We start from the raw sequence: 8,014 nt of genomic DNA, 5'->3' as shown, positions 1-8,014 counted from the left end.
AGAGGCTCTCTCAGATGAACCAGTGGATCAATGCCATGAAAGAGGAACTAGATTAGTTCGACAAATATCAGGTTTGGAATCTAGTCCCTAAACCTAATGACAAGTCCATCATTGGAACAAAATGGGTTTACAGAAATAAACTGAATGAATCTAGAGAAGTGATCCACAACAAAGCCCGTTTAGTGGCTCAAGGTTACTCTCAACAAGAAGGAGTAGACTATGATGAAACTTTTGCTCATGTAGCAAGGTTAGAATCTATTCGTTTACTCCTAGCTTTGGTTGCTCATAAAGATTTTAAATTATTTCAAATGGATGTGAAAAGTGCTTTCCTAATTGGTTTTATTGAAGAAGAAGTTTTTTGTAAAACAACCTCCTGGGTTTGAAAATCCAAATTTTCCCTATCATGTTTTCAACTTCTCAAAAGCTTTGTATGGTCTTAAGCAAGCACCTCGTGCTTGGTATGATCGTCTCAGCAACTTTCTTTAAAATCATGGTTTTACTCGTGGAAAAATTGACACAATTCTTTTTGTTAAAAGATCCTCCTCTGAGAATCTTATTATTCAAATTTATGTTGATGACATATTTTTGGAAGTGCTAATATCTCCTTATGTGAAGAATTTTATGTACTTATGCAAAGTGAATTCGAAATGAGTATGATGGGTGAATTAACCTTTTTCCTTGGACTACAAATCTATCAATCTGAGAAAGATACATTCCACTGTCAAACCAAATATTGCAAAGAACTCATTCAAAAATTTGGCATGGAAAACTCCAAGTCATTAGGCACTCCCATGATTTCCACCTGTTCTCTTGACAAAGATGATAAAGGTAAGACAGTCGATGAGACTAAGTATAGAGGTATGATTGGGTCTTTACTTTATCTTACTACCAACCGACCGGACATCATCTTCAGTGTATGTAAATGTGCTCGGTTTCAGTCTACTCTTAAAGAATCCCATCTAACTGCAGTAAAACATATTATTCGTTATTTAGTGGGAACATCTTCCTTTGGTTTATGGTATTCAAAAGAGAAAATTTTCTTTCTCGAAGGATTTTATGCGCTGACTATGTAGGTGATAAAGATGACAGGAAAAGTACTAGTGGTACATGTCAAATTCTGGGAAAATCATTGATTTCCTGGAACAGCAAAAAATATGGCTCTGTCTCTCTCTACTATAGAGGCTGAATATATTGCCATCGGTCAATGTTGTGCTCAAATTCTATGGATGGTTCATCAATTAAGTGATTATGATTTATCCTTTAAACCTATTAAAATTATGTGTGATAATTCTAGTGCTATTTGTCTGTCAAAAATTATGTGCATTATTCTCGAGCTAAGCATATTGATATAAAACATCATTTTATTACAGACCATGTTTTAAAAGGTGATATTGAAATTTCCTTTATTAGTACTGATTTTCAACTAGCTGATATTTTTACAAAACCCCTTTTAGAGGAAAGATTTTGCTGTCTTCGTAAATCTTTGAATATTATTGAGAATCCCTTAAATTGTTGATATTATTGCCTGTATTAATTGTCTCTCTACTTTCCATATATTTCTTGCGTCCTCGTTAATATCTCTATTTTTTCTGCTTTTGGATTGCTACTTTGGTATGTTTTGGGTTGTGTGGCTTATCTTAAGACTATTTGCTTGTTAATCTTTGTTAAACTCTATGTTCTTTCCTTTTTGTTGATGCCAAAGGGGGAGAATTATTATTAGTTATTATTGCTAAATGCTTGCTATCATTTTCTTTGTTGATTGTATGCCTGCTATCATTGTCTCTATTATTATGCACTAACTGGCTAAAAAGAACACTGGAGTTCTCTACATAGCAAAGAATAGTCTCGCATACATTCAGGGGGAGCAAATCCAACATCCACTCATAAGCCAACTATAACATGGAAGTATCTCTACTACATATTGTCATCATCAAAAAGGGGGAGATTGTTAGTGTAAAGTTTTAATGATAAACAACCTATTTTTCTAGGATAATAATCGTCATAAAAAAGGAAAGAATCAAGAATGAATCATGGATCCCTCATCAATCGAAATTAAGAAGAAGTCACATTAAAGGCAAATTGAAGACCGTCTGTCAATCAGGGATCTTGACTCAAATAAAGAATATCAGAAAGCTCAAATCAAGGAAGATCACAAAAGGTGTGAATCAAGAATGAATCATGGATCCCTCATCAATCGAAATTCAGAAGAAATCACATTAAAGGCAAATTGAAGATTGTCTGTCAATCAAGGATCTTGACTCAAATGAAGAATATTAGAAAGCTCAAAACGAGGAAGGTCACAAAAGGTGCTAATCAAGGAAAGCTAAAAGATCTCGACAGCTAACAATAAAGGATACAACGGCTACATCTCAATCAACACTCAATCAAGAAAAAACTATAGATCTCAAACTACTACAATCAGCACTCAATCAAGGAAGTTGTTGCTCCCCAATATACACGCAAGTGTACATGGTCACGCAAGTAATATAGATTCTTAATAAAACGAGTTATCGTTCCCAAGGGACTTATGATCGATTTATATCTAACACTTAATTCTACAAATAAAAGTAAAAGCAACTTTTTCAAGAGTTGGTGATTGATGTTTACTACTACTACTACTACAAATTATGCAATAACTAATAATAACTAACTAAGAATGACTTTAAGATGATGTTTCAAGCAAGTAAAAGACAATTCCAGGGCTTGTAGCATGTGTTGAATCTCATGTATCATATTATCGGCTTAGTACTAATTTTAGTTGTCAAGTGACGGGTTTATAGGGTTAATTATATATATGAGTCGAGCTACACACCTCTCGTCCCTACTTTAATTAGCTACCTAACTACATCGTTGAGCGGGGATAAATAGACTAACTGGCGAGCATTTATATTTCATCCTATTTCGTAACCAAGTAAGTTGTTCGTTTGGGCGTCACTCCTGAACACTAATCACCTCAATCAAATGGATCGACCGAGCTCTCTATATTCTCTGGTGTATCTAATCCCGCCTCTCTTGATTTTAAGATTAGACAATATATTTATCTCATGGTGATCAAGCATGAAATACTAAAACAAGAATATAGAAGTAACTTATAATGACAACCAATAATTAATTCAAAAAGCCTTTAATATTCAATAATCATTTCGTAGCTACAACCCCAGAACTAGGGAGTTTAGCCAATCATGCTATTAGAAAACCAAAAAATACAATTATTTATGCGATTTTCGGAAAATAGAAAAGTTAGAAGATCAAAACCTATTACAAACGTTGATACTTGCTCTTGTACACCCAATAAAAGCTGAACCCTAACAATGGAGCTCTAAGGGTCTATTTATAATAGTAGGAAAATTAGAGCCAAAGTCTATTACAATTAGGAATCCTTTTTAATAATGTTTTTGTTAGAGAAGTCGGAACAATGGTGGGGCATCGCGCCCAATTCACACCTGGCAGGCTGGCCTGCCGCACTTCCAGTGTGCCAAAATGTAGCCTCAGTTAACTTGGGCTTGGCGCGTCGGGCCCTTGCTACGCCGGTGATGCGGGGGAGCCGCGCCAGCTTCTGCTCATGTCGTCATTTGGCCCCTTCAACTCATTTTCCTTCCTTGAATCGATCACCTCCCTTAGTAACCTGTAAAATCACTAATCATGTATATTAGTATGCAATCATCATAATCCTTAGCCAAAACATGCTAGTTAGATTAGTGAATGTCCTAAAACTTACGTTAAAGATGGGTAACTTGTAGTAATTGGGCATATAAATATGCCCAAGATCACCACCTGATATACCGTGAGTTTACGGTATTTCTAATACATTTCACTTACAAGTTGTGTGTGTCTAGGGCCTTTTTATATTGGTTTTTATGTGTTTTTATCATGTTTTGCAGGAAAGATGTTCATACGCGGAAGTATAGAGACAGCTGAAAGAAATGCAGAAACATGGCATTCACGGAGGTGATCTACGGACCGTAGGTCCATTCACGGTCCGTAGGTGATGACCGTAGATCAGCAGGGATGGTATTTAGGACAAATCAGGGAAATCTGACCAAGTGTGGAACCACGGTGCCCATTGACGGTCCGTAGATCCGTACTGTTGATCCGTAGAGTGATACTGCGAGGGTTTCAGTACCTGATTTTTGAAGATTCTAAGTATGGAGCTACGGAGGGGATTGACGAACCGTAGATCGATCTACGGTCCGTACTGCTGGTCCGTCGTTTGCTTCAAAGAAGCTGACTTTTGGAAGCTGAAATATTTTCTAAGTCCCGATTGACGGAAGGGACTTACGGACCGTAGATCCATCGACGGTCCGTAAGTCGGTCTCGTGGATTGAAGACGCGTACCTGAACAAAACTTTCCTTAATTTGTTTCCCTTTTAATTTAGGATTTGTTTTCTATAAATAGGGCATGTAAATCTCATTTTTGGGGGTTAGACATTATTATTCTAGTTTTACTTTGTGACTTTGGAGATTAAGTTGCAACCCTAGAAATTATTGATTTTCTACATTCGTTTTGAAGATTTTGGCTTTGCAATTCAAGTTGAAATTCTTAGTTTATTATTCTCGTTACGTAAGTTCATGATTTCTTCATCTAATATTATGAATTGTGGTCTTGCTATTATGGGTAACTAAACTTCACAACTAGGGTTGTGGGAACCATGAGCGATTAACAAGGTATGAGTAGTAAATAAGTAATTCTTGAATAGTGTTTTGCATGCATTGATAATTCTTTCGTTTAAAAGTTTTTTTAACGAGTGCACGCATTAGAACTCGTCTTGTTGCTACTTGCCGGATCAAGGAGGTAATCAACAAAGAAAAGAATTATCAATATAGATTTAGTGTGATACTATCTAATAGGCTAGTGTCGATTGGTGCGAAGTAATAACTAAGCCAAACATCGATTATGACGTCTAATATGAGGTAAAGGTAAGGGTTAGTAAATTATACACACATAGCCGGATCAAGGTGCGGTGAGAAATTCTCTAGATGCCGGATCAAGGATTTAGAGATACCTAACTTATCACTTTGCATGTAACACACTAGGAAAGGATTGCGATTACTAGGAATACTGTGTTATGAGCTTATGGGGAACACGTCTACCCTAGTTATTTTCCTCATCTTGATAACAACCGAAATTAACTTTTGTTTATTGGTTACTTACTGAATTCTTACAATTTGTTTCACAAATTCCCCCATTTTATTTCTTGTCTCTGGAAGTACTTTGGCTAATTGAATATAATTGTTGGTTAAAGTAAAGTCTAAACCATTTTCCTCGTGGGATCGACCCCAACCTACTAGTTGGGTTCTTTACTTGATAACGATCGCTTATACTTCTTTAGGGAGGTGTAATTTGAGCGTATCAAATTTTGGCGCCGCTGCCGGGGAATCTGGCTTTTAGATTTATTTTTAACTACATTATTGAACGTTAGTCAAATATTTCCTAAGTTTACTTTTTCCCTTTGTTTTTGTCTCTCTCAGGTTCCGACTCTAATGTATGCCAAGTACACGGAGCCAAGGCGAACCACTTACTCCGTACGATCCAGAGTTGAACAGAACTTTGCGAAGAATGAACAATCAAGGACTTCCAGTTAATCCTATCGGAGGAAATCTAGATGAAGCAGTTGAGTTACAACAGCCAAGAGTAGTTGGTGGGGAAAACCGGGGTCTAGCTGAAAATCAATTGGGAGATGCAGTGAGAGTGCATGGTCCACCAGGCCCACAACAACATGACAACTATCGGGGCAACATCGACATAGCAGACTCTGATGGACCCATTGTCCTACCTCTTCTACCTCTAGGGCACACATTTGTGGTGACTAGTAGTTTGATGCAGATGCTTACAGCAAGAGGCTTATTTTCAGGATCGTCATCGGAGGATCCACATGCTCACTTGGCCAAGCTAAGGGTGGTTTGCAAAAGTTGTGTAGGTAGACCAGACTTGGATATGAATGTCATTGGATTACGAGTGTTCCCTCTATCACTGACAGAAGATGCTGCAGTATGGTTCACTGAGCTTCCGTATAACTCAATTTTCACATGGGACCAACTAGTAGAGGTGTTTAAAACAAAGTACTATCCAGTGTCTAAGAAACTCAATCACAAAGATAGGGTCAACAATTTCGTGGCAGTACCTGGAGAGCCTGTGAGTAGCTTATGGGACAGATTCACTGCCTTCGTAAGAAGTGTCCCAAACCACCGTATTGATGCTGAGTCACTGAAGGAATATTTCTATCGAGGACAGGATGATAACAATAAAGTAGTACTTGACACTATTGTTGGAGGTTCATATGGTGATTGTACATATGCACAGATTGCTGAAAAACTGGAGAGGATCTCTCGCAATAATAAAGCATGGAGCACTCGGAGGTCAGATACTGGGAGAAACACATTTGCCGTTCATAGTACAAATAACAACTCTGCAGATGATATTGGTGAAGAGATGTCCCAGATGAGGACCGAGTTGGGGTTGGTATTGAAGCATATGAGCGGAGGACCAGAAAAGGTAAATGTTGTGAATTATTTAACTAGAACTCCACCACCAGCGGAAGAGTGTTACTATGAAGAAGATGCTTATGATCAGACGGGGTGTTTTCGACCAAATGCCCAAGGATCCAACACAGAAATTAGCGCCAAGATCAAGGAAACCAAGGTCGGAACTATGGAAATTACAACCGAGAGGGTCACTATGTCCGGGATGGGAACTTCAATCGCGACAACAACTACAACAGGAAAAACTATGGCAACAGAAACGATCGGGTTGGACCTTATGTTCCCCCTCAAAATTGGGAATTTGGTGCTAGGGAAACTGGAGGCAATATGGCGCGTATTGAAGATATGATGCAGAAGATGATCAGAAGGTTTGATGCAACTGATGAGAATGTGAAGGAAATGAGGCAAATGTGGCAGCACCTCGCAGAGAGCCCCAGATTGAGGTACCTCCCTTGGGTTCCGATCTTGCAGACACAGTGGGGCAGGCACAGAGCGGTGACCCCATTATCCCAGACCACACCGACACTGTCCCAGGCTCCTCTTCTCAGGCAGCTAGTCTGGCTCCTAGCTCTTCCCGGTCCACACCACAGTAAGGAGCGACTGTTGTCCTGATGGCCAGAGTACAGAAATTAGAGGCGCAGATAGCCACACTGTTGCATCACATCTAACTGTGGATGCAAAAGTCGATCGCCGAGTTCGAGGCTAGGATGGAGCGCATGATGGACCGGAAGGTCCAGGCTGTTAATAAGCGTCTTGATGCCTTTGAGTTGCGAGTCCTCGAGCGATCAGCTCCGGGCATAGACCTATCTGTTTTGCAGGCTGACTTAGCCAGCCTTCGGACTGACGTTGATGCCCTTCTTGTTGCACCTTCAGTTGAGACTCAGGCTGCTCCTACTGCACTGGATGATGATACAGTGCTAGAGGCTCTATTCAGTGGGACCGCCGAGGAGGGGCCTGCACCGACACATGCCAAGGGCAAGCGGCACCACTCTCATCGCACGGAGGAAGAGAAAGCTCAGAAAAGACAGCGTCGGCAGGAGAAAGAGGCTAGGAGGGCTTCGATTGCAGACAAAGAGTTGCGCCAACAGAGGGTGCTTGAGAGAGCTGCAGTGGCATCGAGCTCTGCCCCAGTTGTAGAGGTTCAGCCTATTTTGAGGGACGCTGTGAGAACCACTGATGGTGCGGTGAGATTGATAGAGAGCACTACTGAGAGTGCTATGATTGCAGATGTGGGCACTACTGAGGGTGCCACCACCACTGTTCCAGCGGGCTCCGGGAAACCGGATCCCCCTGCTTGTTGATGATTCGCCGGCGCTTTGCGCCACAGGTTTGTTTCACCCAAATCCATTTTCTTTTACTGTTTCTGTATGTATTGTGGACAATTGCATCTATTTTTGTTGGGGGTGGGGTAAATGGATTGTGAGTGATAGGGTGAAGTCTGAATAACCCAACTCATGAATCCTCTTTTGGGGTTTTCTTGCCTGTGTTTTTTTTCCCCCAAGAGACTGTTTAATTTTTGTTGAACCGGCATGTC

Source organism: Solanum verrucosum, unplaced genomic scaffold (assembly GCF_900185275.1).
Source record: "Solanum verrucosum unplaced genomic scaffold, falcon-dt-bn FXZP01000108.1, whole genome shotgun sequence".
In the NCBI taxonomy this organism is placed as follows: Eukaryota; Viridiplantae; Streptophyta; class Magnoliopsida; order Solanales; family Solanaceae; genus Solanum; species Solanum verrucosum.
This window is presented reverse-complemented; position numbering follows the sequence as displayed.